Source organism: Canis lupus, chromosome 13 (genome assembly GCF_011100685.1).
Source record: "Canis lupus familiaris isolate Mischka breed German Shepherd chromosome 13, alternate assembly UU_Cfam_GSD_1.0, whole genome shotgun sequence".
Taxonomy (NCBI): Eukaryota; Metazoa; Chordata; class Mammalia; order Carnivora; family Canidae; genus Canis; species Canis lupus.
The window spans coordinates 50,745,323-50,770,601 of NC_049234.1; the positions used below are offsets into that span (position 1 = coordinate 50,745,323).

Genomic DNA, 25,279 nt, shown 5'->3' on the forward strand with positions numbered 1-25,279 from the left:
CAAGCAAAGGATAGATTTGGAAAGAGTGACCAGTTCAGGGTTATAGAGCATTGGAAGCTCTTTAGCAGCCAGGCTTCATTCACATTGCCCTGTATTATTATTTAAAAGCCTATGTGGTGAAAAGTCAACATGCTCAGTAAGAGCTCAAGTTCTGTGGAAATAGTGTTAATGAATAGAAATTGCGGAGCAACTGAATTTTTACTTAATATAAGGCAGTATTGGCGGTGCTTTCGGCGGTCCTGCGGATCTGTCTCTTGCTTCAACAGTGTTTGGACGGAACAGACCCAGGGACGCCCCTTCTACCAGCCAACGGCCACCCTCCAACCTTTTTTCCAGTCGCAACCTTCGGAGCCATCTTCCTGGCCATCTTCTGCCACCAGGCAGCGAACACCCAAGTTTGAATTTAATTCCTTGTCCAGGATCAACCATGAGCTCCCAGATTCGTCAGAATTATTCTACCGAGGTGGAGGCCGCCGTCAACCGCCTGGTCAACATGCACCTGCGGGCCTCCTACACCTACCTCTCTCTGGGCTTCTATTTCGACCGTGACGATGTGGCTCTGGAGGGTGGGGGCCACTTCTTCCGCGAGTTGGCTGAGGAGAAGCGCGAGGGCGCCGAGCGTTTCTTGAAGATGCAAAACCAGCGCGGCGGCCGCGCCCTCTTCCAGGACGTGCAGAAACCGTCCCAAGATGAGTGGGGGAAGACCCTGGACGCCATGGAAGCCGCCCTGCTTCTGGAGAAGAGCCTGAACCAGGCCCTTCTGGATCTGCATGCCCTGGGTTCTGCCCGCGCGGATCCCCATCTCTGTGACTTCCTGGAGAACCACTTCCTAGATGAGGAGGTAAAACTCATCAAGAAGATGGGCGACCACCTGACTAACCTCCGCAGGCTGGCCACCCCCCAGGCTGGGCTGGGCGAGTATCTTTTCGAAAGGCTCACTCTCAAGCACGACTAGGAGCCCCTGGAGACCAGCAGCCTTTGAGGGGCTCCTCTGGCAACCCCCCGGTGCCAGGGCTTGTGCCTGAACCTTTTCCCATGCAGCCACTAGGCAGCTTTTTAACCATTCTGGAGCCCTTTCCCAAAACGTGGACCAAATGGAGACAATAAAGCTTTTTGCAGCAAAACAAAAAAAAAAAAAAAAAAAAATATATATATATATATATATATATATATATATATATATAAGGCAGTATTTCTCATAAACACAATTGCCTGAATGAGCCACTTCGGGAGGTAGTAGGTTTCCCATCCCTAGAGGTCTTCAAATAGAAGTTTAATGACGCATTGGGGGAACATATTTGATATTGTTCATTGCTTTGTCACTTGTTCCCAAAAGAGAATTTGACACCCATTAGCCATCAACAAATTTTTATTGAAAGAATGATGGAATAGAAAAAGGTTATTGATAACTAACATTTATGGAGTCCTCATTATTGGTCAGTCAGAGTTAATTTTTCAAAACTTTATAGGAAGAGGCAAGTACTATTTAATTTCTGCAGCTCAAGACAATGAAGGTATTACAGGGAAAGACAAAGGAAAGTGAGTGGAAAAGATGGAATTCTGACTGTGGTATATCAGCCTCCTGAGCCAGTGTCAAGTGTCTGAAGGTGGTTAATTTAAATAATACATAAAGCTCTTTCACCAAACATTCTCTGATATATGCTGTTAATAATTAAACAAGGAGGCCATTAGACTGAGGTGGTTCTAATACCTTAGTATCCTTTGTAAAGCAAACCAAAACCTCAGCCTACAAATGCCTCAAGGTTAACAAATCAAAACACAAGAACAACCAATCATAGCCAGCTAGGCTTTTCCAAATACGGCAAGTGCTTAAACTGTAGCCAATCAAATAATTTTCTCGTTTGGCTTCTTCCTTTCCTCTCTGAAAGTCTCTCCCCTAGCTTTTGTCAGTGGAGTGCTCCAACCACTTTCAGTCTGTCACTACCTGATTGGAATGGGTTCCTGCTCGGATAAACTCTTAAAATTTTTAATATACTTACTTTATCTTTTAAGAATGCCAATAGGAAGGGCTTGAATTTACCAACACTTACTACATTGGATCCAATTTGCTTACTCTGTTTGTTAACATTAAAATGGAGGTGTGGGGATTTGGTCTCTGAGACAATTAAATATGTTGTGGGAATTTTAATTAATTAGCAGGAAAAAGCACAAGAATGTATGTAGTTAGGCAGACTAGTATAGTATATGAGTTCAAGTAGCTGGAGGCCAGGGTGGCTGTGGGGCTTTATTATTTTGGATGACTAGAAGAATTGTAAGGAGACAATGGAAGCTGGAGCCAATGACAGATTCTACTATTTTGCAATTTTGCCTGATTTAAACTGCTGGTTAGATTTTGAGGATTAATGTAGAATGTCAACTCTTGAGGCCTGATTTAATTCCTTACTAATATCTATATCCTCTGAGTCTTGCACAATGACTTCAGCACTGCGCAAAGAATATGGTCCGAACAGAATAAATATGTGGCAAATACCATTGCCTCTGGGGCAGCTGGAATGGTGCTAGTATTCATTTGTAACTTGCTAGTAGAAAGTCCTTGCTTGCTATGGTATTTCTAAAATTTACCAGTAGCTTATCTCTACGATTTACCTCAAGTTTTGTTTTGGAAAGTATTGCATGACCTACTTGTACAGCTACCTTTGTTATCTTTTAAATTATTTATCACTTTGTGTGTGCCTTTTATAACACCACTGTGACAGATTCTAATGATCTGTTTAATTATCTGCATGTTCCTCCTTGCCTCTCTGCCAGTTCCTTGACTCTGAATTCCTCGAGGGTATGGTAACCATTGCTACTCATCTGCATTACCCTCAATGCCTAGCAAAGTGCTTAGTGAGAAATTAATGCTGTGAAAGCAAAAATTGCACCCAGTGAAGTTAAACAGGCAAGGAAGACTTTATTTGATGCTATTGCAATACAAGAGAGGCCAAAACTCCATCCGAGCCCAACTCTGCTGAAACAGAAGTTTGGAAAGTTAAGAGCTGGGTGGAGGGACTGTAGGTAATTTCCCCTGTCTTCATGACAGGAAGTGGTTTTATAGCTGAGAGCAAAGTGCCTGCCTAAGTGAGGCTCCTACTCTTCCACAAAAGTTGGGAGATAGGGGAGCTGTTTTTCTTCGTGATTACATTTCAGAGGGATGGCTCCTAAGTTCTTGAGAAATACGTCTGGTTTGTAAAATTAACAAGATGTTTTTTAAAAGATTTCAAAGTTGAAAAAAATGAAAAAAAAATAAAAGATTTCAAAGGTTAGAGAAAGTATTTATAACTGCAAGTTTTCTGAAGAAAATCCTGCAAGTAAAGGGAGTTCAAGGGCCTAGAGTCAAGAAGAAGCTCGTCTAAAGTTTAGTCAAGCTGAGGGGAATATTAAAGCCGCTTTGATTTGTGCTCAGTGAAAGTTTGCTGCATGAATGAACAAATGAAAAACTTTACTTATAAATATAGACTTTATAATTTATTTCTTAGGATCTTAATTTAAATGTGTCAGCTTATGAGTAAAACTTAAAAAGTAATATAAATTAACACCAATTAAAATAAGCCCTCTTTTACCTCTGTGACTTATTTGATACTTTATTGTGCAGAAAACACCACACTCCGCAAAAAACACATGTTGAACATGCATAATGTCTTAAAAAATTAAAAAGACCTCAAAAACTTTTCAGCTGGAAGTATATTTTATAAGTGATTTCTTGCAGTGGAGTACACAATGATATATTAAATGACTTTTAAAAAAATATTTCTTCAGAAGCTGTTATATTTTCAACATTTTTGTTTATTCTCAAATCAAGAGCATTACATCATACCCTGAAACATTATGTATAAACTCTCTGTGGTAGCTGTGGCTATAAAATAGGAATAAAAATGCTTTCTCTTCCTACCTTGATGGGTTGTTTATGGGGAGCAAATGAGAATGTAAAAGCACTTTAGAACCATAAAAATAACTATAGGAATGCAAGGAATTATTAAAATGAATAATGAACATATAAGGTCAATTTTGAAGGTATTTTTATTTTCTTTAACAATAATATCTAAAAATGTAATAAGATGTGGAGACTCAGGCCATCTCCTAAGATGGAAAGTAATATTCGGTAACCATTACCTTAAGATAATTGGCAAGTCTGGGTTAGGGATATGTTTAAATATTGGATTTTTTAACAATAACTACAGTTGAAAGTACCTCAAATATACTGATTAATAGTCTCCCAAAGCTTGATAATTTCTGGGAGAGTAATTACCAAGGTGATAGTATTAAGATTACAGACTCTATCTGGATTCAAGTAGTCTGTGTTCAAACTCCAGGGCTTCCACATCCCAGGTCTATAATTTTGAACCAGTTTATATGAACTCTTTAAGCCTTTGGTTGTCACCTGTGAACAGGAAAATATCTACCTCCTATGGCTGTGAGGATCAAATAGGATGGAATATGTAACGCTTTTGGCATAGTGATTAACTCATAGGAAGTTCTCACAAATTGTAGAAAACACACAGATGTACACACAAATCACTTATGTATAATTATATTTTCCTAGCTTGTGTAGATTAACTTTGGTTTTATGTCATTGGAACTTCCAGTGGTCTTAAAATAGTGCATTTTTATGTTTTTTTTTTTAATATTTTATTTATTTATTCACGAGAGACACAGAGAGAGCGCAAGAGGCAGAGACACAGGCAGGGGGAGAAGCCGACTGCATGCAGGGAGCCTGACGTGGAACTCGATCCCGGGACTCCAGGATCATGCTCTGGGCCGAAGGCAGGCACTAAACCACTGAGCCACCCAGGGATCCCAAATAGTTCATTTTTAAAAATAAAATGGTAATATTTTTCTTATAATCCTTATCATACAGTTATTTGACATATAAATCTTTTCTGTTTTTTGCAGAATTTTCTGTAAAGAAATTTTTGCAAGTTCCATATAATACATCATTAATTTTAATTTGCTTTTGAAATAAAGACATTTTACCAAACCGTATTTGGAGAATGTATCACAGGTACTGTAGTACAAAAGCATAATGCTGAATTGGAGTTTTTGAGACTTAGGTCTTTCATTTACCATCTGTCTTTGGGAAAGTCGCTCATTTCCTAGAAATGACTTACAGTTTACTGGTCTGTAACCATTTAGATAATTAAAACCACCTGAAAGGATTATTGTAAAGATCAAAAGAGGTAATGCATTTAAAAACACTTTACAGAAGTTAAGAACTTGTTTGAGCCATACCACAGAAAAGGATGGGCCTTCATCCAGACTTTGGTTTGGATGTCAAGACTGATACCAAAGGGGTATTAAGTGGTTTATGTCTCACATAATGAGGCTTCCTGAGGAGAGCAGGACAGACTCTCAGTCTGGCCGAAAATGGCTTGAGAAAGCAAGAAAAAGAGACTGGCATGGGGTTTTTATGGTAATTAAGGACTGGGCTAGGGTAAGGGTCCCATTGCACCAAATGTAAGAATGTCTGGTTTTATTTCTTATCAGCTCATCCAGATTGGGTGGCTGAAGGGGGAGGAAGAGAGATGGGTCTCAAAAACTATCAGCAACCAGACCTCAAAAATAGAGCCGAATTTTGTTACAGTACAAATTATGGGTTTTAGTTTTAAACTGTGTGCTAGTATGGTGGTGTTGGTTGCTGTCCAAAAGCCTCCTCCTTTCCTCTTCTTTATTGACCCCAACAGATCTCCCACAATAGAAGCAGAAACTGAAACCCACCAATGGGACCTGAGAGAGAGTATGCTGGAGGGCTCTTAGGAATGATTTTGTTCTCTCAAATAGGAGACGCATAGAAGTCAAAGGCTTTGTTTCTTTATCATCAGGATTTTTTTGTGATTCAAAGCTGTAATTGAATAATAGATTTTAGCATTATTCAAGAACATTTCAGCACGTGTCCAAAATATCCAAAGTGTTCCTAAAGGTCTAACCTGAGCACCTTAAGATAAAGATTAAGTAAATGAAGGCGAATATGATGTTTCCTTGTGGTATCAACTCATTTTAATAACAGTGGCTACTTCCTGGTAGTCAAAAGGTCTAATTGTTAATAATAAAGTACTTTGATGAATAAAAATGCAGTTCATTTCTAGCCACTTTAATGCACTTTAAATGTACTTTTAATGCACTTTAAATGCACTTTGTTGACTAGATATAAAATTTCCTATTATGGAGTCTATATGTGAAGAATTCTTGGTTGTGATCAGTCTATATATCTTGATTTAATGTGACACCTTTCTTTAGGAGTCAGCATTTTAAAAGGAGACTGGGATAGGCAGATGAAAATGGCTCCCCAAAGATGCCATGCCAAAAATCCAGAACCTGTGAATATGGTACATTACACGGTGAAACAGACTTTATGGGTCAGTGAGAAAAAGAGAGTTTTAGGTGGGAAGCTTTGCATTCTTCAAGGTGTTAACACAGATGTGGCTGTCTAATCTTCATACCCATCATCTTAAAGCCATGAGCCAAAATGATTGCATATAACCGACTTAATATTTTTTTCCTCCTGCAAGTCTTAATGAGATGTCATCATGGAGATATAACTATTCAATATCTGACAGTTTTCCAACCAAATATTGTTGTCTACATTCTCTAGACCCTCTTAATAAGTTACAGCTTATTAATGAAGAGACCCATCTTTTCCACGAAAAAACCCATCTTTTCCATGAGCTCTGAAATTCATTATACAAGAGCATGCATAATTCTTATGGAGTTATTTTAATGCATTGAGGAGAAAATTATTATTTTCATCTTCGCTTAGAGCCCAAGAAAGTAAAAGTTGTAGATCCTTCCTTATTCTTAAGTCTGACGTCAGCTTTTGTTTATCTTTTAATGTTGGTTATTAGAATTATACAAGAGATGAGTAAAAAATTTCAATGAAGCACTTTCTATTTCAGAATTCTCTTTTTTTCCATCTACCTTCCTCATTATCTCTTTTTTCTGTGTGACATTTGAAGCAGAAATGTTGAAAGCAGAAAGGCTGTTTTAATTGTTGGTAGATGGGGCAGCCTGGGTGGCTCAGTGGTTTAGTGCCACCTACAGCCCAGGGTCTGATCCTGGAGACCTGGGATCAAGTCCCACGTCAGGCTCCCTGCGTGGAGCCGGCTTCTCCCTCTGCCTGTGTCTCTGCCTCTCTCTCTCTGTGTCTCTCATGAATAAATAAATAAAATCTTTAAAAAATAATAATAATTATTGGTAGATGTAGCTTCTAATGGGTATCTTTTGACAATAATACTATGTAAGACTAATAAAAATGACAATGCATCATCATATATCTTAAGGTTATATGTCTGATTGCTCCATCCAATCACTTACTAAAGAACCTTTAGTCCAGACACTATAAGGAAAAATCAAGGAATCCAACTTTTTTCTTCTCTTAATTTTCCATTTCTTAATTACATAGCAACATTTCCACAGTAAATATTTGGAAAATTTTACGTGTGTTCTCATGTGAATAAATATGAAACGAGCCTGGCTCACTTCTTCCTGAAAAATGGCCCCTGTCTCAGAGTCCCTTTCAAAGCATATATTGATCATCTTACGGTTATACAGGCAGCCATGCATAGCTGAAACATGATCATATTAAACTTGTTTCTTAGATACACAGTTTTTGTCAGTAAATTGCAATTCTGAAACCACATCTGTAAGTTACTCTATCTTATAATATCATAAAATCTGACATCCTGGTTCATCATTTTGGGTTACTTATTCCTTGCTTTATAACCCTTATCATTAACGATGAGATGAAGAAATCAGCAGATAATTTTCCCTACAAAACCTATAAATCTTAGGGGGCTTGGTTTTTCCAGATATATTCTGAGAGAATTTATGCAAAAACTACAAACTTGGCAAGTCCAGGTTATGTCAAAAATATATGTGAAGGAAAACTTTCCAGTATTTTACTGTTGAGTGATAACTCTGCACTCCTTGTGAACTTTAAACTCCTATTCCTGTTAATTGCCATGTGTCCTGTATATGAATCAAAGTGTCAGCACTATAGTGTTATCTTTAAATTCAGAAAATGCTGCGTACTTTTAGAAGCCATATTTCCAAGTCTTCACCTTCTAGGAAAATTTTTATATTTTGATTCGAAAGCATACTGTAAGAAACAATTTTGGTATATCTGGATAATATATACCAATGTAAGTGGTAGGAAATGACTCCAGGTAGCTCCTTGAATAATATCATTCGTGGCATATTTAATTATGCAGTTGGCATGAGATTAGCATATTGCTACATAACATCTGTTTTAAGGGAATACAAAGCCTGAGTAAGTAAAGTCCTGCTGTAACCACTGAAGAACGTTATTGTGTTCCCAGGAATAAAAACTGACTCACAGAGACAGCCTATGTATTTTGGAAAAGAATGTTCTTATAATTCAAATCTGATGAATCAATATGGTTAAGAACTATTTCAGTAGTTCTTCGTTTCTTTCTCATAACAAAGTTACTCATATATCTTCTCTACTAGAATGCCCCCAATTGAAGGGTACACCATATGTATTTAGAAGCAAAGAACAGTTATTGAATATATTATTGTGGAATTAAATTGAATAATGTAGGAGAGGAGTGAGAGAAATTGGTGAAAGTTGAAAAAAGTAGAACAAAGTCAATTTGTGATACCATTGATGCTCTATGGTGTCAAAGACCATCAAAAGAAATTGAAGGGGATTATAAGCACCTTACTTATGAGTAAGTCTTCTCTCTGGCAACTTCAACAATACAGATGCACTGAGTATATGCTTCTCTGCTAACCATCTCTTTGGAGGAGATGGCTCCTCTTTCACTCTTGGTCTATGTAGTTAATGTGGGGTTGATCTTACGTCTCGTTCTAGGCATAAAAATGTCCTGTGCAGACCTGTGCAACCACAGCCCCCTAGTGGAGGCATCAGAGCACATGACTCAAGCCAAGTTGATAGGAATCACACCCCTAGGATTAGGTTAGCACGATTGGAAAATACATCCCTTTCTTTCCTGGAATTGTTAATTCTCCAAAAATTTAAGCCTAGGACTGATGAGGGTTATCTTTGTCATCCTATAGGAAAAATATACCCCCCAAATAAGCCATTGCAGGAGAAAAACGGAGAAGAGTGATGGAAAGAGATTCACTGATGACTTGTTTAGATTACCCATTGAATTCGGCAACCCCTCTGGCCAGTGGTACCCCCCTGAACTTTATACTTAGGACATTTGCAAATATAAGAAAACTGGCCAATGTAATAAGCAAAAAATGAGCTTATTCTTTCTGGATATCAGACCCTAAAATGTGGAATGTGCTGAATAGAGATAGATTGAACAATGGGAGTTCCTCTCCATGGCTGCAATGTTGGCATATTTTTATGTACATAAGTAGAGTAGTTGCAAAACTGCTATGTTTTATAGATAAAGTGTCAAAACATGTTTCTTTCAAGGTTGATATTTTAGATCCCTAAAATTGCCAGAATGTGAAATACTTCAGATAAATGTTGCTGGTTAGAACAGACATCACTCATAGGTGATGATCTTGGAGCTAGTAGCAGTAATTGGATAAAAACTTGAGTTATTTCCTTTTGTGGATGATTTTACTTTTTAAAAAAAATCTCTTCTGTTTTATTGATAAATAGTTGACAAACATCTGTATAAGTTTATGGTATACAGCATACTTTGGTAGAGCTGAGTAGTTTCTCTACTAAACCTAGGGCTAACCAGACTATATTTGCATATTTGTCTTTTCTAGTATTAAATTCAATAATCCACAACCAAAAGTATTAAAGGATCCATTCTTTACTCAGTATCTCTCAAAGAATTTCAATTCTAATTTTTAGCTAAAGCAATAGGTCTTAAAATTATTTTCTCTAGACCATGCCTTCAAAGCTCCTCTTTGAGCTCCATTTTCCCCTCCTCACCAAAAACACCTCCCCAAATGCAGCTGAAGTACTTTTGGCTTTTTCATCGCTCCTGTAACTTTCTTGGACCTATGGCTTTCCTTCCTTCTTTTATACAATGTCTTCCAGTGCGGGACCACTCTGAGAGTGGTGTGCGGATTCATTACAAGCCAGAAATGTACGCTGCCAAGGGCAATGAGGAAAAGTACAGAAATTGAGAGGAATCATTTAGAACCTTTTACAGCATATTGATAGAGGTTTTGTTGTTTGGTGAATCTAGTAACAAAACATGGGTTTGATTTTTGCCTTTTTTAAAATTTCATTTTTATATTATTTTATTTTAATTATATTTTTAAAATATATTGGTCTGTGATAGATTGTGTAGTATGGAGGGAAGCTGGTCTTTTATCATGGCTAGTTGGAGAAACATCGTTCTAGCTTCTTGTTGAGTTGATAATCAGTGTCTGTAACTACCTTTGCAACACATACACCGTCCAATCAGAATAGAGGCTCAATGCAAATAGTATTTTTTGGCCTTCTAAACTAGGATTTGTCTGAATTATTTTTTTCTGCCTCCCCTCCTAGGCATCTCCCTTTTCTGATTCCCTCAATCCTATAAAACAGCCCAGTAACAAGGCAAACCTTTACATGATGGGGACAACAGGAGAGGCCAAGAAGCCAAAGGCAGTTGTCTTTTGCAGCCGACTAAGTCAAAGTGATCCACCCAAAGGAAACTTCTGTTACAGTTAGATTACTTCTCATGTATCTATTATTATCCTATTCATTTGATTGTGTCTGATCTTAGAGTAAAAATCCCACAAACACTGCAGCTATTGCTGTACTTTTAATCCATGCATGCAACATAGTCTACTTAGAAGTTCCTTTAATGCTTTCTTGAGTTGTTAATTTCTTAGATGGCACTGTTTCTAAAAATAAAATGTTTATGACATAATTTTCCTGAGAGATATACAACTGTAAGGCCATTTACATCCCATTTTGCAAATGGCTTCCAGTTGGCTTTTTGCCTCCTCCTTTGTTTTCTAAAGGTATTTCCTTGGGACCTACATACTTTGCTTCCTTAAGGCTTTTATTATACAGGAAATATTTTGCATTATTTAGAAAGCATCTGAAAATAACATGGTTAGCCTCTCTCCTTCTAGCATTAGTAATGTCTCCCTTCCTTTTGCTCACATTATCCTTAGATTTCAGATGTTGAGTCATACTCATTGCCTTTCATAAGTTGACCGTTTTATGAGATAAGTAGGCTGTGTAAACCATTCTCTACTCAGAAACACTGGTAACATCTTTCTGTTTCTGAGCAAACCCTTTCGTGTCTGCTGCTTCATTTGTTATCACTATGTGGGTAGCTCTTAAATCACCTTCTTCAGCTTCAAGCATTCTCTTTGTTGACAATCTGAATTTTCGAGGGCCTGATGAATCTCTTTGCTTGTGTACACCTTAAACACAGTACATTTGAAATGAAATGGATTTCTTACACCTACCCTCATTCTCATCCCTGATGAAATAATCTACTTTTTTATGGTCATTGTTTTTATTAGTGGTGACACCAATCTTCAACTAGCCTGGAATACAAGAATTTATTCTTCTCCCATTCTCCTTTTTCTGATTAGTCACAAAATCTTGATTTTTTACCCCAAAAATATCGTTTGTATTTTTTCCCCATCTTTCCTGTACACTTCTAGTCCTTTTGGCCTTCACTTTACCTCTTGCTTTTAATTTCTTGCCACTCAATTTCACTAGCCAGACTACCACTAGGATTTTCTTTCTAAATCACAAGTTGGTTCACAATGACCTTTTCCCATCTCAAAAATCTTTCAGTTTCCTGCTACTTGCAGAATAAATTCAAACTCTTTCATGTGAAATGTAATGCCTTTAAGATATGTAGTTTAATATAAATCAAAACCTCAATGAATTCAGTGTATTCCCCATAACCAAGACTTGCCATTTCACATGTCTCTATCATTTAGAATACTTTTTTTCTGAATCCTTTCCTTACATGTCATTGTCCTCCTAAACTTTCAAGACTTAGCTGAATTCCTCCTTATTTCCAGTATACAAGAGGCTCATTCATGTGAAATCCTAGGGAAATTGGTTTGGATCTCTACTCTGCTTTGGTTTTATTATGAATATAGTGCCATTTTATTGCAGATTCATTTAGCTTACTCAATCATCTATCTATGTGCTCAGAATCTCAATAGTACTGTTGAATTCATCTCTACTTGCATTCTTTTCAAGGAAAGTATAGGTTGAGAGTCATGGATTTTAAGGTTATGTAGATCTCAGTTCCCACAGGCTTTTGATAGGGACATTGTGCTGAGCTATGGCCCAGTGTGGCCCTAGTTTGGGAGGAGATAGCATTTTTTGTATATTTCAGCAATGTCCCAAAATACAAGGCCAATGATAAAGAAGCCTTTTTCAATAGGTCATTGCTTCTCTGTGCTGAACTTACTAAGAAATGTATGTTTATTTCCAGCGTGGCATTTCCCTAAGGAGATTTTTCAAAATTTGAAAAAAGCAGCACATCTCCTAATTTTTAGGTCTTAAACTTTTAGCTCTAGAGTTTGAACTTCCTACAGGACCATATATGTCATTTGTTTTCCTTTTAGCAGGTATCACAATGCTCTGCTCATAGTAGTTTTTCTTGCTGTTGCTGTTGGAGTTCAATATGCCAACATATAGCATAACACCCAGTGCTCATCCCGTCAAGTGCCGCCCTCAGTGCCCATCACCCAGTCACCCCGTCCCCCCCCCCACCTCCCTTTCCACTACCCCTTGTTGGTTTCCCAGAGTTAGGAGTCTCTCAAGTGCTGTCACCCTCTCTGATATTTCCCACTCACTTTCTCTCCTTTCCCCTTTATTCCCTTTCACTATTTTTTATATTTCCCATATGAATGTTCCCCGATTGACTTACTTCACTCAGCATAACACCCCCAGTTCATCCATGTTGAAACAAATGGTGAATATTTGTCATTTCTAATGGCTGAGTGATATTCCATTGTGTATATAGACCATATCTTCTTTATCCATTCACCTTTCGATGGACACCGACGCTCCTTCCACCATTTGGCTATTGTGGACATTGCTGCTAGAAACATTGGGGTGCAGGTGTCCAGGCGTTTCACTGCAAATGTATCTTTGGGGTAAATCCCCAGCAGTGCAATTGCTGGGTTGTAGGGAAGGTCTATTTTGTAACTCTTTGAGGAACCTCCACACAGTTTTCCAGAGTGGCTGCACCAATTCATATCCCCACCAACAGTGCAGGAGGGTTTCCCTTTCTCCACATCCTCTCCAACATTTGTTGTTTGCTGTCCTGTTAATTTTCCCCATTCTCACTGGGGTGAGGTGGTATCTCATTGTGGTTTTGATTTGTATTTCCCTGATGCCAAGGGATGTGGAGCATTTTCTCATGTGCTTGATACATGCCCTTTAAACTGAATTTATTTAGACTTTGTCCAAACTTCATGGGTCTCATAGAGATGGTAAATAGTCTCAAGCAATTAGGATTCTTTATTCTGCTGTCTTTGTTAGGGTGGGAATTCTGTATATTTTCTCCTTTAATGCTTCATGATCAATTGAACATTCTTCAGGAAACCCTTATGACAGCTTGTGACTAACTGGAATGAGAAGAAATCTTAACTTTCATCCTCTAGTAAGTAAAAGTGCTAGACTGATCTGATTGAATTTGTTTGAAATTCAAGGAGAATAAAGTTTACCTCAGTCTTCCAAAGAGAAAACAGTGCCATGTCGCTCCCAAATGTGATGAATTCAAACTCACCAATTATAGTTATGTCTTTCAGGCATAGTCAGTCTTTAGTTAGGTAGAAGAAAAGAGTAATTTAATGTGGTTACATGAATATGTTTATTATATAACATATATACTATATTATAAATATATACATTATCATGTAGCTTTATTATACCTCACACTATTTACATAAGTACATTTTCTCTGTATATCTAACATTATCACATCTCAGAAATAATACCCTCTCCTTTTCTTTGATGTTGTGACATTTTAATGCCATTGCAGGAAAAGATGACACAGAGTCCCCTACAAGTTATAACGTTTCAATTTTACACTTTGGAGATTTCATCTTTTGATGGAATCCCTTTTATAATGTGACTAATGTCAGGTTATGTTGTCTCTCATTACCACCTTTGATCATCCTTTCAGCAGAGCAAGGATAATGTCATCATCATCATTAAACTCGAAGAATTTCCTGCTGTTTTTTTTAGATAATCACAATAGTTTTCATTTTATCAAATATATAAAGAGAGTTTCTATTTCTATTTATTTCTTGTTTTGAGTGTTTGGGTGGAAGTGAAAAAGGGGTTGTAAAATAAGAATCCTGAGTGGAGCAATCTTAACTGTATTGTCTAAGTTAAATTTTCTCCTACTAGTATTGTCTCATGTGTTTTCTAGATGGGCCTCTGCCTGCAAATAAGGCTTTGAATTTAAATATTTATCTAAATTGTCATATTTCAAGTAGATTTTTAAATCTCATCATTATTTTTAAACCACAATAACCAAGTACAGTAACTATCAGAAGTCTAGCCTAAAACTGGAAGCTTATGGTATTTAGTGTCTGGCTTTCTATCCGGCCTAAAATTTCTACCACCATTCACATTTTAATTAAACTTTTGAGAATATATTAGTCTTTTTATGTTGATACTATCTTTTGCGTTGTTTTTGGTAGAATTTTTCCATAATTGAAATATGTTAACTATTAAATGAAATTGTTTCATATATCAAATCATATGTGCTGTGTTTATATCAATGTCAAAGGAATATGACTAGTATCCAGACCACTTTATAATGACAGTGGAATTTGAATAATTAGTTGGCTGCTGAAAGGTCAGCTTGACTACTTCCACAAACATTTAGGAAGGTACATTATGTTTCAGTCATAAAGTACTTTACCATAGCTTTGATTATTTATTTCTTACCACCATTATGAGGTCAGTAAGAATTATCTTTATTATTATGATTCTATGATTAGAATAATTGAAGGATATGGAAATAGATGGAAACTGTGGTTAAGCCAGCTACCCAAAGTTAAAACCAAGGTCACAGATACAATAGAAATCTGAAATTACATGCTTAACTCCCTATGTGTTGTTTCATTGTTAAATCAAAGGAGGCAGATTACTTCTTATATGTGGTGTGTTTACAATTTTTCAGCCTGTACCAAAATAATATTTTATATTTATATAACGCTTTTAAATTTCATCTCATCCAGTCATTCGGCAAATATTCTTTCAGTACCTACTATGTAAGCTGTACTATGAAACAGTGTGTACATGACAATGTCACATTTTCTGTCCCTAAGGACCTTCATATGCACAATTCATCTTAACATAAAACACAAAGGAGAGAAAGACTTAATAAAACTTCTGAAAAGAAACATATGTTCAAAATCAAAGGGTAGGCGTTGATTTTTCTTCCAAGTATCTCTTAAAACTATTCTTGCCTTCACAAATTCAGATGTAGTCCTATGGCTGGGTTGTATATCCACCTGGACAACCAAATGAGTTGGCATACTTTTAAATTGATAATCTTTAAATATTTCTTTAGCAGTTGAGTGGATAAGAAAATTAATTTCCAATTTACTAAAGGTATAAATAAACTTTTTTTTAGTTTCAAAAAAAGCTATTTATAACATGTCAGGATGAATGAATCCTGGTTCACAGTCTCAGATGTGAGATTTAACGTTTTAAAATTTTAGAATCTTTCATCTAATTTCTACTTTTGAATACTCGATTACTCGTGGACTGATGAAAAACTTTGGGCTTTCTAGGAGTTCCTGCTTTCCCAGGGTTTTGGATGGTGATAAGAGAGGGATAGAATATATTAGTTTTTTAGGTACTGCTATAAATTAGGTATTAATAAAAGAAATGGAAAAAAAAAGTAAGAGCAGAGTGGGCACAGATTAATATCTCAGAATATCATGTCAGCCACATTTTCTTTCAGTAGATTGTTGTATAGTTATGAAATTTCTTACTTAGACTTTTGTTTTTGCAGAGCTGTCCAAGAAGATCGGACATGATTTTTTGTCCTAGACAATAACTGCCAGGCTTTGGAAGTTGAGTCGGGTTGAGTAGGTTTCTCATCAGGAAATGTGGCCCCATCGCCCCATGAGATTCTTTATGGCCTCTAGTGTCAACTCTTTTTCTAAAGCTCAGAGACAGGCAAGCAGAACTTCCCTCGCAGGACTGGAAGATAAACAGCTATCTCTAGTTAATGTCAGCTATGTGGAAATTTTAGGTACTAAGCTGACAATGGCATTCTCTTTCACTAAAACCCTACCCTTACTTGTTTGTTTGTTTGTTGGTTTGTTTGTTTGTTTGTTTGTTTCTTTCTTTCTTTCTTTCTTTCTTTCTTTTTTTAAAGAGAGAGAATGAGAGAGAAAAAAAAAGAGAGAGAGAATGAGTGGAGGTAGGGGATACAGAAGAAGAGGGAGAGAGAGAATCCCAAGCAGGCTTCATGCCCATCCCAGAACCTGACACACGGTTTGATCTCATGACACTGAGATCATGACCTAGGCCAAAATCAAGAGTTAGTCACTTAACTGACTTAGCCACCAAGTGCCCCTACCCTTACTTCTTTCTTCTCAGATTTATAATTTTCTATCTAGTCTTTGGATTTCTTGGACTGAAACATCACCTTATACCCCTCACCTCTGTTTAAGTTTGTCCACAAAGAGCCCTGAAAAAAAAAAAAGAAGAGCCACCAAGCAAGTGATGAGGTTCTTACTTCCGTGTTTCCATCATGGGTGGGTGTTTCTGCCTCTGTCACCATCATCTGATATAAGTGGAGAAAATAGAGCAAAATGAGACTAGACCCTTATGGAGTAGAGAGGCTCCACTCCTGATCCATCTCTGGATTCCTGAGACCATGCCTACAGTCCTTAACTTCCACATCATTAGTGAAACCCCTAGTGGAACCTCTCAACTCCTCTGTATAATCCATTATGCAATGTTCTACTTCACAGACAAATAAATCAAAGAGGACTCTATCCATTTTTCTAATTGCTAATTGCTGCCCTAGAATGTTCACCTTCTAAGGCCAGGCAGCTCTCTTTCAAACCTTCCTACATAGGTTTTCTTTTCCAGGACCGCCTTCTTGCCAGTTGTGCCATAGCCATGTCTCTGTTGCATTATAAGGCCAGTTTTGTTAGAACACATCTGGTGACTTTAGCACTCCCAGAAAAGTTTCCTCTTGGTGTGTAAGTCTCATTATCTGTAAGCTCAGTTTTCAGTAAAAAGAGCTTCTCCATTCTCAATAATTCAAGTGCATTTTTGGCTCAAGGCTGGCAGAAAACTTAACATTGGTCTTCCTGGGGATATAACCATCTAAATATCAGATGTAGCAGAACCTTCAAGGAATTGAGAGGATATTAAGTGAAACCCCAAAGATAACTGAGAAGTGTCAATGACCCTGTTTAAATGACTCTTTCAAATATTTCCATGAATTCTAGGGGTGTAAAAAATATTTTATAAAACTGGATCTTGCCACTTCTCTGTAGAAATATCCTCTATATTTTAAATTAATGAATTCAGAATCCTCAAATCTCAATGTCTCCCTGTCTCTTCAATTTCTGGCATTAATACTTTTCTATATCAAGAAATCCTATTTCATGGGGAAAAAAAAACGGGATAAAAGTAAATACCATGAGTAAAATCTGAAAATATTTTCTAGGTACTTATGTACCCAACTAAACATGCTTTTGTCTCATTTCAATTTTTGTCTATTACTTTCATTGATCAGATATACATGAAATGAAATGACCATCAACTTCCTTTTTTCTTTTCTTTTTTCTTTCTTTGTGTGTGTGTGTGTGTGTGTGTGTGTGTGTTTGTTTCCCTTATTAACGATTTTTCCCCTACTTCTTCATAGGTTTTGGTTTCTCTTTCAGATGCTTTGATAGTTTCCTCAAATATAATTTCTTTAGAAAGAATATCAAAACTCTTAATTTAGGTAATAAAATAAATCTTTCAACTTGTGCCATATACCTTTTGGTTTATAATTTCAATTGATCACAATTTTGGACTCAAGGTTTTAGGGCTGGATGTTTGGCTTATAGTTGCATCCCTCAGTGTGAATGTTTGACCTCAAACAAACAAACAAAATACTGGACAATCACTGAAAATTGCTACTCTCTAATTCAGGAGCATGATCAATCATGTGCACTTTGCCATTTTGTTATTATTTTAGAAATCTTTTCTATTTAATTTGTATCATATTCTCAGTTCTGTCCAGTGATTATTTGGGCAACTTTTTCTGTTGGTATCTCAGGTGTTTGGCTGACTGGTCTATCCTATAATCTGACAGTTTGGTCCACTTCCATATCTTGCTTGGACCACTGTAATAGCCATTACTCTCCTGCCCCTGGTCTTGCTTTATTCCAGTCATTCAACCGCAGGGGCACCAGAGCTATGTGTCTAAAATTCATATCTAAGCATGTTACCCTCTTGCTTAAAAGCCTTCAGCAATGTCCCAGAATCTATGACAGTGAACTACATAAGCTACCTGCTTAGATTCCCCCTGGAATGTCTTTAAAAAGTACAGAATACTAGGCTTTGCTATACAAATACTGACTGAGAATTTCTGATGGGACTGGGAATTCTCTGCTGGGGTTTAGAAATTTGCATTTGCACTTGAATAAGAACCCAGAGAAATTCTTATGCCTGACAAAACTTAAGAATCACTAGTTTCAAGACATTAACAAAATAAAAGTCATTAAATATGATTGCCTTGCTCATACGTCGACTATTATTATGAACTCCCTTTTCAAGCCATTCCTGATTACTTGTATTTTCCTGTTTCTTTTATGCCTTCTTGCTTTTTTCGCAAGTCATTCCTTCCTTCTTGAATGCCCATTCTTTCCTTTTTATCTGGCTAATTCCTACTTGTTCTATCAGAGGCAGTTGGAACAATTCTCTATCTTAGAAGCCTTCCTTGACCTCCCACCTCCCACAGAGAACCATTCTCACCCTTCTAGGTGCTCCTATCACACTTAATAAATACTATCATTACAGTGAGAAAGAGTTCATGTTAAAGTCAGCGGGCAGCTGCAAGCATTGTGGCCAAAGACAGGGCATGAACTAATGCACCTGACTCTTAACTGTGAGTGTGGTAACTGTTTCATCCGTTCTTGATATTATCATTCGCTGCAATGGCTGTCGTTTGAAGGCATTTTGTAATTTTTTGAATATGTTAAAAAATAAATATGTGATAGGTAATATGATAGGACTTTTCTGTTACTTTAAGCCGAAGCTGAAGAAAACATCACAAAATGCATTCTATTCTGAAGATAGCTACCAAAAATCAGTGCCATATTTCTCCTCCCAGGCTTTAGTAAGTGCAAAAGGAATCAGTTCTCCTTTTACCACTTACCACCCTAACCTTACTTCCTGCCCAATATATTTAAGTAGTGTAGGGAGGCAATAGATTAAAGTGTGTTATCAGCATTATTGGCCTCATGGGAAGTGAATTGCGGATGGTGAGAGGTTTTTCTACCATGAGAATGAAAAGTAGGCATTCTACCACCAATTCAAATGATGCGGACACTTTAAAAGAATCACTCACACACCTTTACTACAACAAAAGAGACTGATGTTCTTCCTTATTTGAATATACACTTAGGCAGTGGATTTCTGACTTTCCCTTTACGTTTATGAGCAGAGGAAAAGAATTGGAGAGGAGGGACAGGGAAGGGTGGGGTGAGTATGAAGCAGTCTGCGTGCTCACTGGCATGTAAGCATGTGTGAATTTTTTGTGTTAAGTGTACAGTGGGGAAGGTTTTTAGCTATCCTTGTGGGAACAAGTGCAGGAGGATGATGGCCAAGGAAGATGCCTTTGCCCCAAGTGGATAACTAGGAGTGGAAGATGGGAAGACCATGGTGAAAGGGGAACTTGAACCCCCATATTCAGGACCTGTGTAGTGGGAGGAAGCTCCGAGAAGTCCATCATGAGGGAGACACAGCTGGCACACAGTGGATGTCAGCGTTAGCCAGCAAAGCAGCGTAGCCACTAAGAGAATTTAAGCTCTTCTCAGTTAAGTACACTGATGTTCACCTTCCTTTCTGCTTAGTTTCGTTATTAGAGGAACTATTTCCTGGAAGAGGAAAGAAAGGGAAGGACTGGAGAAGAAGGCATGTCTCATTTCTGATTAATGTTCCTAAAGTCACAATTACAGCAAACAGTGGGAAAGATGAAAGCTTTAAATGGATTATCATGTAGAATTTTAAATTGAGTTGGACTGACTATATGTTCAACAATATCCAGAAAGCTACAGAAGCTTCCTAGGATGATCATTAAAAAATCTGCTTCCTGTTGGGGAATAGGAATTAACAGAGCATTTTGGAAGGCAATGATTAAAGAATAATAAACCATTTTATATTTTATCTATTTATTTATTTTTTTAGAGAGAAAGGAGAGCACATGAGTGGTGGGGGGCGGGGAAGGAAAGGGAGAGAGAGAATATTAGGCAGATGCCACACCTAGCAGAGTCCGATGTAGGAATCGGTGTCAGGAGCCTGAGATCATGACCTCAGCTGAAATCAAGAGTCTGATACTTAACCAACTAAGCCACTCAGGTGCCCCATCATTTTATATTTTATGCCATCAAGTTGAACTCTCTTTTAAAAATAAGACTAGAAGGCAATGGGAGTTCACCAAGGGCTAGTTATGTCTCAATATAATTTCACTTTCTAAAAGTGTTTCTAGAGATTTGGAAATACCCAACTCCAATCAAGATGAACAAGGAAGCCTCAGGATAAGAATGGAAATAACAAAAAACTTATAGTTTGTACAAGTGTCTAAGGGAATTAAAGTGTCAACCAGAATGGAGTGGCATTATATTGAGTTTAGAAAAGAGAGAATAAAAACAAATTTTTTGGTCAATTTTTACTTGGTGTTCTGCATTCCAGAAAGGCATTGCTTCGAAGTAGAGGTTAAGAGTTTTGCATGAAATAGGAAATTTCTAGGTTGGGTTTTGATGTCAAACAGGGCTGAATATGCATTCTGGCTCCACTCCCTAAAGCAGGGAGACTTTTTCTCTTGACTTCAGATTTGTTCTGGGTAAGTGAAAATAACACTATCATCTACTTTGGATTGTTGTGCAAATAAATGAAATTTTATACACGTGTGATATGATATCAGACACAGTGTAAACCCTGATAAGTGTGAATTTCTTTCCTCTCAAGAGAAGTGTGTTCCACAGCTGGAAACAGTGTTAGTTCCTCACATTTTCTAATGGATGAAGCCTCTTTCAAAAATGTCTAACTTCTTTAACTGCGTGCATCAAGCTACTTTTACAAGGTAAATTCAATCTCCCAGGTGCTTTGATTCTGACAATGGTTAATTTGAATGGAGATACCAGTGTAGCTAGGTTTATGAAATCCAGAGTTCCATTCTGTGTTAATGAAACATCATTCTTCATGTGTTTGGTTACTCACACCCTGACTCAATTCCCCAAAGCCTGATCAGTTCTTGATGACATGATACAACTAGGTTTCTGGATGAGTAAAGCTGGAGGCTAGCACTTTGAAAGTGGTGACCATATGCAGATGTGACTTCCCTCTGTCTAAGGACCCACAATCTTCATGTGTCACATTACTAACTATCTCTCTTTTGAATTGCTCTGTGGAACCACTTTGTGTCCTTACGAATAGACAGTTTTGGAAACAAGACAACTCTAGAATGTGTCATGAAACTACAGCTATAATGTAGGCATGCACGAAATGGCAAGCTCATCAGGCAGGATAGTTAGGCAGATTAAACAGCAGGTACACTCTTCTCCTCAGGGCAGAAAATGACATGAAACTGCAAGCAAGGCATTAAGGAAAAAGGTTCACAGTGGTAAAAAATTGTTAGCCACCTGCCAATTCAGCACAACAGCAGGTGCACATGTTAAATGTCCACGCAATCAAAATGAGTTTTTAAAGCTTTTACATAGTTATAATGTCACTTTTTGCCCTTTGAAAAGAAGACAATGCTGGAGTGCTTTATGTGTTTTAAGTCTTTGTCTTGAGAAGAAATACTAATTTTATTTCTTGAAGATGAAATATTTTAAAAATTATGAACAATTCTATGGACATGGATTTTTATAATAAACTTACAAAATCTAAACTTTTCCCTCCATTGCAACATTCTAAAATGAGGGGCACCTAGGTGGCTCAGTTGGTTAAGTGGCTGCCTTCAGCTCACTCCTGATCCCAGGGTCCTGGGATTTAGCCCATGTCAGGCTTCCTGCTGAGCAGGAAGTCTGCCCCCACTGCCTTTGTGCTGTCTCGACACTCTCTTTTTCAAATAAGTAAATAAAATTATAAAAAAAAAATCTAAAATGATTAGGAATTAATTAATTAACTCTGCTATTGATTTTGATTTCTTATGCAAAAATAATTACTTTTACCCAATTGCTGCTTGATATTCTAATTCATTGTGGTTTGCTGATGACAAAGTTTATTGCAAATGTTACCTGCAAAGCTAGGCTTTCTGAGATATCCTTGGGATTACATATTGGGCCCTTGTCTAATTGGACTTTGTTCACATTCATGTCAGAAATTATCATGGTATCTGACACTCAATAAATATTTTTTTCAATCAACTCATTAATTATATTAATAGAATTAGAGCATGCCTTCAGGAGTATAAAACAATTTAAGTTGACAAAAGGTTTATCAAATCATAGATGTTTAGTGTTGAAAAAGATATCAAAGGCCATCTATTTCATCTCCTTCATTTAAAAAATAAGTAAATGACCAAGAAGGTAAAATACCTTGTATACTATTTTTGGCTGATCATTTAAATAATCTAAATATAAGAATAATTCTTTACTTCAATATTCCAATAATTTTCAAGCATATATTCATCATTATACTCGAAAACTTAAATGTTTAAAGAACTAATTTTTTTTTTTACATCTTTAATTCATTTCTGGATGACATAGTTCTGTGATTTCCATTGGTGATTTATATCAATACAGAAACCATTTAGCCTCAACTAAGTAATAGTCTAAATTTTTCTTTGGTATTTTCAGTAAGATAATGTCTTATAACAAATATAACTTTATATTCACAGCTAATGTGAATAAGATATATCTAATATTGTAGCATAGACCCTTAAAACTTTAAAATATTTACATTCTGGCCCTCTGCAGAAAGTTTGCTGACCCTGTCTTAAACTTTGAGAAATACAACTGTGATATCTGATTTATCTAAACTAGTTTCTTTTTAAAATCTTTGACATACTGTGTCTCTGCCTCTCTCTCTCTCTCTGTGACTATCATAAATAAATAAAAATTAAAAAAAAAAATCTCTGACATATTCTTGGTCCTCTGAAACCAGATCAGAACTAGAAAAGGTATCTCAATAATCAAGTGACAAATATTTGAATAATCCATTAATAATCTATCAGGTGTGACCTAATTTTAGAATATCAGAAAAGTAAACATATTAATTGTTTCATAATCCAATAAGTAAATTATTTGGAGGTTTTTTTTTTTTTTTTGAGCACCTGATTTATGCTGGAAACTGTGGTTATTCAGTGGTAACTTTTATATAGTTTACATTTTCCTAGAGTGGTTGGTTAATCAATAAGTAGTCCCATAAATAAATTAGTTCTGATAATAATCTATGTTTTGGGAAAAAAAGCGAACTGAAACCATAGCTAGTGGCTTATGAAGGGTGGGGAAGTACCATTAAAACTTTTGTCAACATTTATCAAATGACTACAATGTGCCAGATAATGTTCTATTGTGGTTTGTACCATTAACTCACTAAATGTTATCAACCATTCTATAGGGTAGATAAAATTAAATCCATTTGACACATGAGGTAACTGAAACATACCTGCCTAAAGTCATCCAACTGACTTATGGTTGAAGCTAGGATTTGAATCTAGGAAATACAAACTCAAGAATTCAGCACTCTCCTGGATGATCAGTGATTTCTCTGAGCTTAGTTACTGAATAAGAACATGGAGCAAGCCTTGTGGAGGAGAGCTCTAGGCAAAAAAAAAAAAAAAAAAAAGCAAGATTATGGGATGGGGCTGAAATGAACTAGGGCTGTTTGAAGACTAAAAAAAGTAGTGTGGCAATAGCAGGAGATAAGGGGAAAATTGTAGGAAATGAGGTCAAACTATAGATTGGCATATAGGCCATGGAAAAGGACTTCGATTTGATTCTAGGTATGATGGCTTTCTACCAGGAAATGACTTGATATGATTTATGTTGTAAAAAGACTATAGGAGGACAATAGTAAAAGCAAGATATAAAAGAGCCTGCCAATTACCTGCTCAGTATCTGTTCTCTTTCTCTCTCTCTTTCCCTACTAACATAACCCCCATTTTTCTTCAGGTAACAATGCACACAGTAAAAATTGTTTCTCAGTTCACCTTGCAGCTTGCAGTGGTCATGTAACGGCTGTAGCCAATAAGAAAGAAGCTGAAGTCTCTGGGTGGGACTTTGGGAAAAAGCTCTCTGTTTGGAGCTGACTCAACCAACGGAGTTTTCCCTTCTTCTGCTGCTTTGTCCTCCACAGAACATGGAGGTAAAGGATGGAGATGCAAGGACCAAATTGCAATTGTAAGGAGGTCGAGGATGGAAGCTATGATTCAAGGATATCTGAGAGCCAAAATGGGTCAGGGACCATGGACTATTATTGCATAGGACCTAGACTATTACATTCCACCTCTAGTTTCATGAGACAAAAATCAGCTCCAATTTTATCTAAGCCACTCTTATTTGAATTATTTTTCAATATGCAGTTGAACTTCTTCCTTAAATTGAAAATAGAGATAAGTCAGAGCATTATCAAAGTAGTCCAAATGAAATATAGTGTTGTGGACACAGTGGAATTTATGGAGATGGCAATTCAAAGTAATGCTGTCTTGGAGAATGCACCGTGTAAATATTTACTTTAAAGAAACACTGAATGAATGAATAAATAAATGAATGATATACTAAAATGATAATTAAGGTAGTTAAAAGACCACAAAACCAGAATTCACCACAATTGCAATCAGGTTAGAATATATATAATAAATTAAATAATATATAAAAGGGAAAAAGAGTTATGTCAGTCTTCTATTATGCCTTTCTAGTAAAATAAGTAAATGACTAAAAACTTAAATTTAGCTTTTTAAAGTTTCATTTGGTCATAGCTTCATTTGGAAGGGAAAGCAAACTTAATCCATCTAGATTACCTACCAAATATAGGAGCTTCCCAGAGACAGATCAAAATTTAAGTCCTTTCAGATGGGTGATACTATACTCTTTCTGAATGCTAAGGAAGCAAAATCCTTAATCTCTTCTCTCCCAGTCCTTCCTGTTCTCCCAATCCATAAAACACATTTGCCAGAATGAAAGCTTGGGTGGTTACATTAAGGACATTTTAATC

General features: G+C 36.7%; 1 pseudogene; it reads left to right on the plus strand.

Moving 5' to 3' along the window:
* Nucleotides 1-213: 213 nt before the first annotated feature.
* LOC100683543 lies at nucleotides 214-1,124 on the plus strand (annotated as a pseudogene).
* Nucleotides 1,125-25,279: the final 24,155 nt, after the last annotated feature.